The sequence below is a fragment of the Ipomoea nil genome, unplaced genomic scaffold (assembly GCF_001879475.1).
Source record: "Ipomoea nil cultivar Tokyo-kokei standard unplaced genomic scaffold, Asagao_1.1 scaffold0317, whole genome shotgun sequence".
NCBI classification, from domain to species: domain Eukaryota; kingdom Viridiplantae; phylum Streptophyta; class Magnoliopsida; order Solanales; family Convolvulaceae; genus Ipomoea; species Ipomoea nil.
The window spans coordinates 4,086,490-4,102,001 of record NW_017616745.1 but is presented as its reverse complement, the minus strand read 5'-3'; the positions used below and the strand labels follow the sequence as shown (position 1 = coordinate 4,102,001).

The 15,512-nt window shown below is 37.7% G+C and overlaps 1 long non-coding RNA gene across 1 annotated transcript; it reads left to right on the top strand.

Annotated features, from left to right (window-relative positions):
• The first annotated feature begins 83 nt into the window (after window positions 1-83).
• On the top strand, window positions 84-14,061 carry LOC109171387. Its single transcript, XR_002052596.1, has 3 exons — window positions 84-206; window positions 7,631-7,636; window positions 14,052-14,061. It is a non-coding gene; the product is annotated as an uncharacterized LOC109171387 (long non-coding RNA).
• Window positions 14,062-15,512: the final 1,451 nt, after the last annotated feature.

Below are 15,512 nucleotides of genomic sequence, written 5' to 3'. Positions count from 1 at the left end.
TCGTTTTGCCCGCACCTCCGACGCAGTTGCGGCAGTCGTCCTTGGAGACGTCGCCTCGGCAGAGGAACAGGCCGTACACGGCGTCGTCGGAACCGCGGCTGCCGACGGTGGTCTGGTAGAAACCGTTGTTGTCTCGGGTGGTGTGGGAGGAAAGAGTGGAGAGAAGAGAATGAAGGTTGGCTTTATAGGTGCTGTTAGGAGTGTAAGTATTATACTCTGAATTTTCACAGTGATATCGCATGGCAATATCAGAGCTACCTTTGGTGATGAAGCTCATCAACAAGCAAAATCAAATCATGATGATCATCATCATATTGTGGTGTATATCACAGCAACATATAATGATCACTGTACTATTATAATCAACTATATATCTAGGGAGGAAGATATATATACATATTACCGGTCAGGATTGGGTCACAAGATAATGTTTATGCAGTACACACTTTCAAATAGTGACTTTAGGTTTTTTGAGTTGCTGAAAAGAAAAGAAGAAAATGCATGCTTAATGAAGAAGATTGGAAGAAGGGAGTCATTTACTATTGTAGGAAGAAGAATTTAAGTGTATGGACAAAAGTGTGACAGTTTGGGAAGTGTACTATTATATTGTGGGAACTAGAAGAGAGTAGTTGAGGTTCGTTGGTCGAATTTTATAATTGTTACTAGTCTAATAATGACTTAAAATATACTCTCTTGATGGGTGATGTTGTTCTTTTTTCTATATATATATATATATATATATATATATATATATATATATATATGAGATAGCGATATGAAGTAGACTAGCAAATAAGGATATGGGTTGTTTGATAAAGATAAACCATTAAGTCTAGGATCACATCCTGACATCCTTTCATCAGAGTTGATATCTTCATGGTTGTTTGAAATTTTGAGTTATTAGAAAACTCTCTCAACCAATATATTCACAACGAGGTAAACATTTATACAAATTGAATTGTAAATCATCATAATTCTTATCTTTTTGGGCTTAATGTTTTTGAGCATCGGTTAATTATAGTACCTAGACTATGCAATTTTTATCAATTTTGGTCACTCTTATCAAATTGTCGGTCAAATTTCGCCGAAAAAACTTAATTCATAAATTAGTGTTTAATCTGAGGGGCAAATTTGTCTTTCGAATTGTGGTCCGAATTAAGAAAAGTCAGTTTTTAACCTGGTTTTTCCGGCGAAATGTGGCCGGTAATTTGGCCGAAGTGACCAAAATTGATAAAAATTGTATAGTCAATGTACTAAATTAACACTTTTGAAAGTCGTGGACTGCAATTAACAGAACCCCTATAATCACAGGACCAAAATTGAAATTTATTCTAGATTTATTTATCATTTTTCTTCCTTTAAATCCAGAAGAAAACAAACTAAACAACCTCACCTACGTTATTTTTTTTCCAAACCTCTAGCGTATTCAAACTTGTACCAAAAAACTTCATTAATATATATTATAATTTCTTTTTATGAGTTCTACTATATATACTACTAAATCTCTCTTTAAATTTTACTCCCAGATATAACAGACACTAATAAGCTAATTTTTTATTTGAGTTCCAATGCAAATATCTACATCAAGATTTTATGTGTAAGCCTAAAAATTAGGAGTAGAAAATGAAAGTACACATAATATTTTTATTTTTTTAAATTTATACAATAAAGACTTACATGAGTCTCTCTAGTTGACTGTATTTGCGTGTTTTATGGCTTAACAAAAGAAGACTCAAAGAGACTGAGGTTGTTAAGTTATTTGTTCGTTTGAGGAGTTATGTCAACAGCCGACAGCTGACAGGAGCGGAACCTCTAATATTGGTACGGTAAAAATCCAATAAAATTGGGAAGAAAATTGATGATACTTTGATTTACGAAAAAACGAAAATATCCAGTTAATTAACAGATTCAGGTTTTAATAATTTGATAGTCTAATCCATTTGCCCATCCCCTAGCAAATTATATCGTGCACCGCGCGGTGCATAATTGATTATGCACCGAATTTTAAAGCGACGTCGTTTTGTTCAATGAAAAGAAACGGCATCCATTTCGCGACGTTCCACACCCTTCCGCAAAAAGTAACTCTGTTATTCAGTTTCATTTTGTATACACCGCAGTTCCAATTCAACATAACTACAGTTTCATTTTGATATAATTACAGTTTCATTCGGTATTTATAGACTCAAATATGTGAAAATGTTATTTAATTTTATTTTATATACACTATAGTTTCACTAAAACACAACTACATGATCATTTCGATATAATTACAGCTTCATTGCACAATATACACTCAAATATGTGAAATGTTATTCAGTTTCATTTTATATACACTGCAGTTTCATTTCACCACAACTGCAGTATCATTTTGATATAACTACAGTTTCATTTGATAATATAAAAATAATACGTGAGGCAGTGTCAGTTTAGATACACTGTAGTGTCCATTTAGATACACTGTAATTTCAATTGGTAATTAACACACCAAAATATGCGTGCTCCGTTAACAGTAACGGCGTGCCGTTTCTTTACTTAAAGAAACGTCGCCGTTTTAACCACAGTGCACATGCACCGCAATCCACGATATAACGACTGCCATCGGCTATAGGCATGCTAAAAATGACCTATTTATACACTTTTGCGAGTTAGTTAGTTTGGGCAAGTAACGAGAGTGAGGAGTCTGGCGAATAGGACTGTATGCATTCAAATGTTTCCACTGTTAGACTTGAAGGATCGATTTCAATATCATGTCATTAAAGTGTAGCATTGATTGCTGCACAAGTATAAAAAAAAAAAGTTACGTTTTCTATATTAATTATAATTTTTGACATAGTGAAAAATATTTGATCCTAACAATTAATATTGGGAAAAGGGTCAAATAGGTACTCGAACTTTAGTTAAAGTCAATTAGGCCCCTAAACTTTTTAAAGGTGCAATTACACCCATCAAAAATTCAGTTCCACAAGTATAACTTTTGATATAGTAGTAAACATTTAATTTTGAGAACCCTATTTAGTGTCATACCAAAATTCTCCAGTCGTTATACCCTGCACCACGGCGCGCGCAGAAATGTGCGCCCACGCCTCCCAAAACAATGTCATTTTGGGAGGCGCGGAAGGGAGTCGACGTGATTATGTGTATTTGTTTATATCATTATGTGTATTTATTCATACAATTATGTGTATTTTTTTATATAATTATGTGTGTTTGTTTATACAATTATGTGTATTTAATTATATAATTATGTATATTTTTTTATACAGTTATCTAAAACGACATCGTTTTGATCAGGGCGCACAATGCAATGCGCGCCCTGGTGCACGATATAAATTCTCGTCACGCAACTTATCACGTTTTGCGGTGAACGTTTTTTTCTTTTTTTTTGGTTTCATTTTATTCCTGGGCTTGAATTTCTTAGATGGGTTAAACGAAACACATCTTAAATGGGCTTTGTGATTGGGCCATTGGGCTTAGGCATATCCCTCACAAAGCTAAGGAATAAAAACATGGACAAATTATTGTGTGGAACATGGTTCAAAACGACGTTGTTGAATTTTATGAGTTAGAATAATATACTTTTGGGATTAGAATAATGTACTTTATGTGTTAGAATAATATACATTATGTGTTAAAATAATGTATTTTATGCATTAGAATAATGTACATTATGTGTTAGAATAATGAAACTTCTGATGTAAGATAATGTATTTTATGAGTTAGAATAATGTACTTTATGAGTTAGAATAATGTACATTATGCTATAAAATAATGTACATTATGATTTATAAAAAATGTATATTGCACCAGGTCACGTGAAAAAAAAATTACACTAAACGATATCATTTTTAGACCGTAGTCCACACAGCTGTGTGGACCACGGTCCACGCAATAACAGTTGAAAAACATCATAGCAACATAAATTTGGACATTAAAACACTTTATAGTGGCAAAGAGCATCTTTTTACGTGCTAACACTAACATCGTTGTTATATTTTTAAAATTAGTGGTTTATTGATAGTATTATTTTTAATTTTAATTTTTACTAATTTTTAAAAGGGATATTAAATTGACCAAAACTAAATTAAAATAACTAAGTTGAATATGACATAATAGAAGGATTTTCTAAATAATTTGACCAACATAACAAAATATTAAATGAATAAATTTATATATCCTCACACATAATTGTCAACCATAAACTTGCAAAAACTATGTATAATAATCATCCAAATTAAAAAATGGGTTGAAGCATTAGAGACCATGCTTTAAGAGCTTAGTTTTTTCTTTTCTTTTCTTTTTTTCTTTTGTGGATATGTGATGTGTCGACATCCATCAAGTAATAAGTAGATATCAAAATTAATAAAAAATATTAAAAAGTCAAATTTATTTTTCAATAATGAAACTAATCTAATTTTTTTAATACAAAGGGAGCAATGTGAAAAAAATAAAATAAAATAAAATAAAATTGTACGAGTTTAGATTAAGAAACACTATTATTAGGCAGAGGCTCGAAAAGTCGAATCCAGTATCTTGTCATTGAAACGTGACACTAACTACTACACAAGTATAAGAAAATAATGCATTAATGATACGCTGAGTATATAACTTGAACTAAACATACTAATGGACTATATATAAATCAAAGGGTAGGGAAGTAACCAAGCACACAAACAAACTAATCCACGGTGGCCGGAGACTCAACAAGGTGATGGAATGTCAATTAAGTCCTCCCAAAGAATCTGTTGAAGCGGGAAAAGACTTTTAACACCTTTAAAGTCTCGAAAATGCATGGATGATGAAAGCCTTAATTAGCAAGAAATTCACCCAGTCAACCACTTTGTTATGCTCACAAATTGAAAATTGTGAATTGACTAGAAAATATATTATTATCACATTTAATTTTGCCCATTGGATAGATAATAAGAGAACATCTTACGTAAGTGGCAAGCAATTACCTACGTGTTGGGGTATATTGTTTGAAAGTTCATGGCCAACAAACAGCATATATATGACATCAAACCGTGTTTGAAATTCGAATCTTTTACCTTACCCAAAATAACTCAATCAAATGACTGTAAAACACAATTAACTAACAAATTTTAAATTAGTAATAAACGGTGATCTATCTTAATTAATTACAACAAATAGTCATATCATTGACCAAACCATTAAATAAAACAAATTAAAACAAGGGAATATACTATATATGCATAGAATTACATAAATAATGAAATAGACATGGATGGAAATTCCTCAATTTTGTGAAATAGCTTAACTGCAAAATTATATTTAAACTTGTGATCATGATAATCATGTTTTATCCACTCAAAACACTCCTTCCCATGCATTCTCCTCTTCTTGTTATCAATAAGAGAAGCCAAAGTTAAAAAATTAATTGTGTTTGTCAAAAGTGTAGGGAAGGACCCGGAGAAGCCAAAGTTAAAAATTTAATTGTGTTTGTCAAAAGTGTAGGGAAGTACCCAAGCACACAAACAAAACTAATTCACAGTGGCCGGAGACTCCACAAGGCAATAGAATGCCCATGAAGTCCTCCCAAAGAATCTGTTCAAATGAAAAAAAAAAAAAAAAAAAAAAAAAAAAAAAAAAACTCATAACACCTCTCAATGAGTTTTTTGCACTTTTTGTCCCACGATTATAGTAGCACTATCAGGATTGATCCGCGACTTTCAAATCTTGCAATTTTGGTGCACAATTATTGTTTTTGTTGCAAAAATGGTCCTTCCGACCAATTTTCCGTCAATTTTTCACCGGAGAAAAAATTCTCCATTTCAAGCAGGAATAAAATAGATATTTACATTGCCCTTGCGGTCGTAAAGTATGAATTTTTCGACTCCGATTCTGGAATGGTACATAACCCATTCTTTTAAGTTTTTGGCAACGTTATAGACCATTGTGGCGGCGCAGAGCTTGGACTTTCGGTTATCTGGTTTGGCTAGGTGGAGTGGCGGGTTGTAAAACGCCATGGTCAGGACGATGATCGGATTGGGTCCCACAAATTCCAAGGAGACTTTGATAAGCTGTTTTCCGGTGGGGAATTCCAGGTGATTACAGCGAAAGACCTCTTGTATTGAGCTAGTGACATCCGTTTTGACGGCGTTAATTGTTTCATCTCTAGGGAAGAAAACGCAACGGAATTCCATTGGATTCCAGTTGATACCTTGACGATTGTTGACGCCCTTCACGAACAAAATGACGTCGTCCACCGTCATGATAAAGTCGTGCACTAAAAAATTCCACTGGAGCAAAGGCGGTTGCGAATTTTTTGAGATAGAAGTGAAATTGATTGATCAAAATCGGTTGCTTCGTCAGCTTTCTCCGGTGAGAGCTTCTCGGATATTCGCACTTGAACAATGACCGATCAGGAAACGGCAACACTCCGACGGGGATCGCCGGCGAGGTTTCTCCCTGCTCGAAGAGGCAGACATAGGGGTCATCTTCATCCCAAGACAGCGGATCAGAATAAGAGGTCAATAGCGGTCTGAGATTGCAAGGGCAATGAAAATGTCTATTTTATCCCTACTTGAAATTAGAATTTTTTTTCTTTGGTGAAAAATTGGCCGGAAGGACCATTTTTGCAACAAAAAACAATAGTCGTGGACCGAAATTACAAGGTTTAAAAGTCGCGGATCAATCCTGATAGTGTCACTATAATCGTGGGACCAAAAGTGTAAAAAACTCACCTCTCAAGCCTAAAAAATGCATGGAGGATAAAAGCCTTAGCAAGAAAGTCACACAGTCAACCACTTTGTTATGCTCACGAACTGAAAAAATGTGAATTGACTAAGGGTGTGTTTGGTTCGCACATGAAAATCGGAATCGGAATGAGTCTCAAATACTTGGTAATGGTAATGGGTTTTTGTGAAAGTATTTTGCATGTTTGGTAGTATGGTGGAATGAGAATGATTATCAATAATGATGTTTGGTTATGTATGATATGATTCAATAATGGGAATACATATGATGAATGTCTAAAACTAATGCTTTTTCCTTGTGCATTTTAGTGTTTTTGCTTGTTACTCATTATATTATAGAGTCATTTTGGTCACTTATGAATTTATTGCGTGTGTTAGGTGATTTGACAAAGAAATGATGTTTTGAAGCATTCTATGAAGTATTTGATCCAAGTTTTTGGTGTCACCTTAGCACGAAGATACATTTGGTTAACCAAAGTGATGATGTTTAGAGTTTAACACGTTTTTGGGATGGATAATGGCGTGACCTGAGGCTGAGGAGAGCACCAAAGTGATCACCGACACAATCGAAGGCGTACCCAGCTAGCCGCGACGTGCCCGCACCCGTAGTTACCAGGCAAAATTCACTGCCTGGTGGCCACAGGTGTGGCCACATCCGTGGCCACATCCGTGGCCACTGGGCAGATGTTTCTGCCTGGTGGCCACGGGCGTGGCCAGCTCCCTGTTTTTTCTAGCAGTGCGATTTGGCTCTTTTTAAAGGGAACTTTTCCACTCTTTAAGACACTTTTTCATTTCTCTTTCACTCGATAGCTAGGGTTAACTTTAGAATATATAGCTTAGATAGGTGTAGATTGGTTGTTTCTTTCCATTTCCAAGCTCAAGAACATTGCAAATCTTGGATTTCAAGGCTTCAATAGAGAAGTGTTCTTTTTATCTCTTCTCTTTACTTTTCATCTATGCTTTCAATTACTCTTTCAACATTATGTATCTTTTGTTATATTATGAGTAGCTAAGTGTTTTGGGACTAGGATTTGGTTTGATTTCTTGCTATTGATGCCTATTTGAGTTGTATTGCATAAAGGGGATTATTTAGGTGATCTAGGGTTGTTGTGTGAAATGGGTTTGTTGAGAAATTTGTGTATGATTGTTGGATCCCAATTATATGCTTCATTTGGAGTGTGTTTGTTGCTACGAGAGTAGAGCTTGTACTCTAGCCACACATTCACACACTTAATGCCCAATACGAGAGTATTTCAGGTATTATGGAGAATTTAGGCCTTGTGTTCTTGCTTGGGCAACCTTGGGTTGAATTGCCACGAGAGTGGAGTTTAAGGTTAGGTTGCAAGTCCAAATAGCAACGAGAGTGGTATTTGGACACTTTTGTGCATCTCACTTACCCTATGCCTTGTTTAATTCCCTAATCTTGAGTATAATATTTGGCATCTTAGCTTGAATCAACCAAGTCCCCGTCCTTTGTTTTACTTGTCTTATTTGTTATTAGCTTAATCATATCAAACCAACTCCTTATCGATAGGTCTAGCTTCTAAAAGGGTAGTTTTAGCTTGTGCTTAACTCCACTTTACATCAATTCCTAACATTACAAGAGCCATCTCCAGTGGAACGATATCTAAACTCTATACTGTAATTTGATATTTGATGGATGCGTGAAAAACGTCCTCATCAAATTTGGCGCCGTTGCCGGGGATGGCTTGGTTTTGATTGTTTTGTGGTAGTTAACATTAGTGAATGACTATTCTAGGAGACTAGACCATTTTATTTTCTTTGTTTTTATTTTACTCTTCTTACCTTTTGCTATAGTTTTCTTTGCTTGAAGGGACATCTTTGAACTTATATGCACACAAGATCCAAAGGAGTTGGAGGTTTGCAACCACTTGACTTGGAAATTGAGAGAGGTGTCAAGCAAAGGCGAAGAGAGCACCGTTCCATTATTCAACAACAAAGAGTAGCCATGGAGAGCACAAGCCAAGGAGTTACCCGTGATACTCCGGAACAAGAAGGGGAACACCATGTTCCAAATCCTCAAAATGATCCTAGGAGGGTTCCGGTTCAAAATGACTATCAACAAGTCCCTATTGAAGAACAGGCTCATATCCCTCCTCAAGTGCCTAGTCCTCGACATCAAGGGATGCCTCAACAAGGTTTTCAACCTCATGAAATTCCACCTCTTGGAGATGCACCACAAGGGAATCATCCTCATGCTCCACCGCCATACCATTATCCATATCCACCTCCCCCTCCTTATCACTATGGATACTATTATCCACCGGGACCACCACTACAACCTCAAGTGCCCCGAGCTCCAATGCCACAACCTAGAGGTCCCCAACAAAGGAGGAGATTGCTTGATTATGTTGCGGGGGATATTGATGAGGATGATAGTATCTACTATCTGGGAGTGGAAGCGAACAACTTTGAAATAAAGCCGGCAATGATTTCCTTGATTTCTAATAATCAATTTGGAGGCTCAAAGAGTGAAGATCCTACAAGTCACATGAGGCAATTTCTAAGGGTTTGCAAGACCTTGAAGATTAATGGAGTTTCAGTTGATGCCATCCGATTGAGGTTGTTCCCATTCTCACTTAGAGATTATGCACAAGTGTGGCTTGATTCTCATCCTGCCGATAATTTCCAAACTTGGGATCAACTTCATCATGAGTTTATGAGAGAGTTTTATCCACCATCAAAAGCTTCAAGGTTGAAGAAACAAATCCAATAGTTTAGACAAATGCCTTCTGAATCTTTGTATGAAGCATGGAAGAGATACAAAGATCTACAAAGACAATGCCCTCATCATAATATGTCTACTGGGGATTTGATTGTTTCTTTCTATGAGGGTCTTTCTGATAACTCCAAGGTCATTGTGGATTCTTCTTCAAATGGTGCTTTCATGGAGCTAGAGCCCGATGATGCCAAAAATTTTCTTGACAAGATTTGCCCTAATAGTGCTTATTGGTATAGTGAGAGGTCTAATCAAAAGCTTCGAGCCGGGATTTATGAGATTGATCAAAGTTCTGCTTTGGCTGCCAAGTTAGATTCTGTGGTGCACATGGTTCAGAAGATTGCTCAGAATCAAACTCAACCACCGGTAGTCACCACCCCTCCGGTTCATACTCATGTGCCAGTTTCTACCTCCACACCCTCACCGGTATCACCTTATCCCACTTATGTTTCTACTATATGTTGTGAGATATGTGGGGGTGGTCATGCTTCAGTTGATTGCTATATTATTGAGACCGGTTCACAAAGCTCACAGGGTTCACATGGTACTACGATGGAGCATGTTGATCATGTTGGCTATGGGAGATCTTCAGGGCCCTATCAAAGGAATTTCCAACATCAAGGAAATACTCATCCTGGTTTTTCTTGGAGCAACCCATCAGGGGCTACTAATCCTATGGGTGTTGCTAGAGGGTCACCTCCCGGGTTTCAAGGTCAACAAGGTTACAAAGGGAATTATCAAGGGACTCAGCAACAGTGGAAACCGAATCAAGGATATCATGGTCAAGCAAGTTATCAAGGCCATCAAGGAGGGCCTAGTCAATTTGGGTATCATGGAAATCAATCTCATCCACCAAGACCAACAATTGAGGCACCTAAGGGGCGAAGTTTGGAGGATTTGTTTCAAGCTATTCAAAATTTGAATGCCAAAGTTGATCAAGTGGCAGCTCATAACAAAATGCTTGAAAACCAAATTGCAAACCAAGCTTCACCATCAAGCAACAAGGCTATTGGAAAGTTACCGGCATATTCTGAAAATCCCAAGGATCAAGTGAATTCCATTACAACTAGGAGTGGAGAACAACTTCAAGATCCACCCTTAGTACTTGAGAAGAAACTAGAAGAAGTGGTGGAGGAAAGAGAGCCCGGGGAGAAAGTGCTAGAGGATGCTCAAGATTTAGAAGGTGAAACACTTCAAAGGGGAAATGGAAACAAGAATAAGGAGGTTGAGAAGTACACTCCCCCTCTACCATTCCTCAACGCTTGAGAAGAGTCAATCTTGATGAAAGGAAAATCAAATTCTTTAATTTGATTAAGCAACTTGACATCTCCATCCCCCTTCTTGATGCCGTGACTCAAATTCCTTCATATGCTAAATTCTTGAAGGAGATTCTATCCAATAGAAGGAAGTTTGAAGGGCAAGCCACCATAGCCATGAGTGAGGAATCAAGTGCCATAATTCAAAGCAAGCTACCTCCAAAGTTAAAAGATCCGGGAAGTTTCTCAATCCCTTGTGTGATTGGAGGTGCGGTGGTGAGTAGGGCATTGTGTGACTTGGGGGCTAGTGTTAGCCTCATTCCTTATTCACTATGCAAGAGGTTAAAGTTGGGCGATCCCAAGACCACTTCCATGACTATACAATTGGCGGATCGTTCAGTCAAGCACCCCATTGGAATCCTAGAAGATATACCGGTAAAAATTGACAAGTATTTCATTCCGGGAGACTTTGTGGTCTTAGAGATGGAGGAGGATGATAGGATTCCAATCATTCTAGGGAGACCTTTCTTAGCTACGGCGGGTGCAGTGATTGATGTGAAGAGGGGCACTTTGGTTATTGAGGTTGGGGATGACAAAGTGGAATTCAATATCTTCAAGATGGCTAAAAATCCTTCTTGTGCCGATGAGTGTTTTAGAATGGATATTATTGAAGATTGTGTACAAGAGTTTGCAAACAATCATGTCAAAGATCCTCTTGAAAAATTCATTGGTGATGCCATAGAGGAAAGTCATGAGATGGAGGGGATCAATGAAAGTGTGAAATTCCTGGATGATGATACTACTTTGACACCACATGAAGTCCCGATCATTGAAGAACTTGCTTTTGAAGTAGGGAAAAATTTGCTTAAGGAGAAGGATGCTCCAAAGGTTGAGCTCAAGGCATTACCATCAAATTTAAAGTATGCCTTCTTTGGTGAAAATTCTACTTACCCCGTAATTGTCAATGCAAGTTTGGAAGATGAGAAACTTGACAAATAGTTGCTTGTTTTGAGAAAGCATAAAAGAGTGATCGGGTATACTATTGATGATATTATTGGGATTAATGCCTCTTATTGTATGCATCGGATTTATCTTGAAGAGGGGCACAAACCTTCGGTTGAGCATCAAAGAAGGTTGAATCCTAATATGAAGGATGTGGTGACAAAGGAAATCATTAAGTTTCTTGATTCGGGAATCATCTATCCGCTCTCCGACAGTAAATGGGTGAGCCCGGTTCATGTGGTGCCTAAAAAAGGGGGCTTCACCGTTGTGCCAAATGAGAACAATAAGCTCATTCCTACACATTTGGTCACGGGGTGGCGCATGTGTGTGGATTATAGGAAACTCAACAAAGCCACGAGAAAAGATCATTTCCCCTTGCCTTTCATTGATCAATTGTTGGAGAGAATGGCTAAGCATAACTACTTTTGCTTCTTGGATGGTTTCTCGGGATACTTTCAAATCATGATTCATCCTGAAGATCAAGAAAATACTACCTTCACATGCCCTTATGGTACATTTGCTTTTAGAAGGATGTCTTTTGGGTTATTCAATGCACCGGGCACTTTTCAACGGTGCATGATGGCTATATTTTCGGATCTTGTTGAAGAAATCATGGAAGTCTTCATGGATGATTTCTCGGTTTATGGCACTACATTTGATGGTTGTTTGGCTAATTTGGATAAAGTATTGGAGAGATGCCAAGAGGCCAATCTTATTCTTAATTGGGAGAAATGCCACTTCATGGTGACCGAGGGAATTGTCTTGGGGCACAAAATCTCCGACAAGGGTATAGAGGTTGATCCGGCAAAAATTGAAGTTATTGAGAAGTTGCCACCACCCACCACTGTAAAGGGTATTAGAAGCTTTTTGGGGCATGCCGGTTTCTACCGCCGGTTTATACAAGACTTTGCAAAAATTGCTAAGCCCCTTACTCACCTTCTTGCTAAAGATGTTGAATTTTATTTCGATGATGCTTGTCTTGATTCTTTTTGTAGGATAAAAAAGGCTCTATGTGAAGCACCGATTATTCAACCACCTGATTGGAGCTTACCCTTTGAACTCATGTGTGATGCAAGTGACTATGCGGTGGGGGCAATGCTCGGGCAAAAGCAAGGCAAGGTGTTGCATGCCATTTATTATGCAAGCCACACCTTAGATGATGCTCAACTAAATTATGCAACCACCGAGAAGGAGCTCCTTGCGGTTGTCTTTGACATTGAGAAATTTCGGTCCTACTTGGTTCGAAGCAAGGTCATTGTTCATACGGACCATGCCGCATTGAAGTTCTTATTTGCTAAGAAGGAGGCCAAACCTAGGTTGATCCGGTGGATTTTGCTTTTACAAGAGTTTGATATTGAGATCCGAGATAAGAAAGGTTCCCAAAATATCATTGCGGATCACTTGTCAAGACTTGAGTCGGGACAAGACAAGAAACATCATGTTAAGGAATTGACGATCAATGATTCATTCATCGGGGAATATTTATATGCCGCTCAGAAATTTTCTCCATGGTATGCCGACAAGGTGAACTACTTGGTTAGTGGCTATGTTCCCCCGGAGTTCTCATATGATCAAAAGAAAGGGTTCATCCACAATGCAAATTCATATTTTTGGGATGAGCCTTTGTTGTTTAAAAGATGTGCTGATGGTGTTGTGAGAAGATGTATACCGGAAGATGAGTTTGAAAGTGTTCTTTATCATTGTCATTCCTCACCATATGGAGGCCATTTTGGAGCTAATAGGACCGCGGGGAAGGTGCTTTAAGCAGGATTTTATTGGCCTACTATCTTCAAGGATGCTCAAATGTTTGTGAAGAAGTGTGATAGGTGCCAACGCACGAGTTCTATGGGGCAAAGACATTAAATGCCACAATCCGGTATTCTTGAGGTTGAACTATTTGATGTTTGGGGTTTGGACTTCATGGGGCCTTTACCAAGCTCATATAGCAATACCTATATTCTCTTGGCGGTGGACTATGTGTCAAAATGGATTGAAGCAATAGCTAGCCCCACCAATGATGCTAAAGTGGTGATCAAGTTTGTCAAGAAATTTATTTTCTCAAGGTTTGGAGTTCCGAGGGCATTTATCACCGACAATGGTACTCACTTTTGTAACAAACCACTTGAAAAGGTCTTGCTCAAATATGGGATTCACCATAAGGTGTCCACACCATACTATGCTCAAACTTGTGGTCAAGTGGAACTCTCAAATAGGGAAATAAAGTCAATCTTGGAGAAAATGGTGAACCCGTCAAGGAAAGATTGGGCGGTGAAGTTAGATGATGCATTGTGGGCCTACCGAACGGCATACAAGACTCCAATTGGTACATCTCCGTTCAAGCTTGTTTACGGGAAATCATGTTATTTGCCCGTAGAGATTGAACATAAAGCTTATTGGGCCATTCAAAGTCTCAATTTTGACCAAAAGCTTGTGGGTGAGAAGCGCCTCCTTCAATTGAATGAACTTGAAGAGTTCCGGTTAGATGCATATGAGAATGCCAAGATTTACAAAGAAAGAACAAAAAAATGGCATGATCGGAAAATTCTAAGAAGGGAGTTTGCATCGGGAGATGATGTCCTTCTTTTCAATTCACGCCTCAAACTCTTCCCGGGCAAATTAAAGTCAAGATGGTCTGGACCATTCAAGGTTGTGGAAGCTTATCCATCGGGAGCGGTGATTCTTACATCAAATGATGGAAAACAATTTACGGTTAATGGACAAAGGTTAAAGAGGTACTTTGAAGGTGATGTAATAGAGGCTAGTGCAAATTTGAGCCTCGATGAGCCATCGGTGACTTGACCACTTGAGGTATCGTCGGGCATACGACGTTAAAAATAGCGCTACTTGGGAGGCACCCCAAGCTTGCATATCATTTTTTTTATGGCATATAACGTTTAGTTTTCCTTGTGTTTTATTTTTGTTTTTACATTTTAAGTGTTTGATTAGTTTTTATACTTAGCGTTATTTTAGTTTTTTTTTTTTTTTTTTTTAAAAAAGGGGTTCTGTTTTGCAGAATGGGTGCAAAATTTGCAGCCACTCTTAGCAGGGCATACTGCCTAGTGGCCACAGTTGTGGCCATGGCCGTGGCCACGAGGCAGTATGCACTGCCCTGTGGCCACAGCTGTGGCCACGCCCCCTGTTCCCCCTTCACAAACCAGCTTCGGCTGGTCTGTTGTTTAAAAAAAAATTAATTTTTTTTTATTTATTCTCTTTTCTTCCCCAATCTCCCAACCCTCTTATTTCCCCTCTTCTCCCAAAACCTAATTTCTTCCCCTCATCTCCCAACTTCTACTCTTTCTTCTTCTTCCTTTGCTTGAAATTTATGTGGGTGTTCAAATTTCTTCATTTTTCCTCCATCTTTGGGCAAGATTAAGTCTTGGGTGTGGTTGCTTGTTGCTATTTGCTTCTTTTGTCAACATATTTTGAATTTCTATTCTCCACCAAGCTTAGGTACGAATTTTTTTTTTTTTTTTTTTTAAGCTTTAATCCTTAAATAGCTTAGGTCTTGATGATCATTTGTATATATTTATGCTCCATTGTGCTTAAATTGTTGAATGTTGAATTTTTTTGGACTCTAATGTTTATATTTTTGGAACCCTCTTGCAAAATCCGAATTTTCTTTTTTATTTTGGATATTTTTGTGATTTTTCATGCTCTTTAGCTTTTGGAAATAGTGTGTTTAGCTCTTTGGTGCTTAATTCTTTAATTGTTGAAGCTTAGATTTTGTCTCTTGATGCACACTTCGGCTTTGCTTGCATTTTTGGCTAACATGATGATGAATGGTTTTTGATTCACGTATAT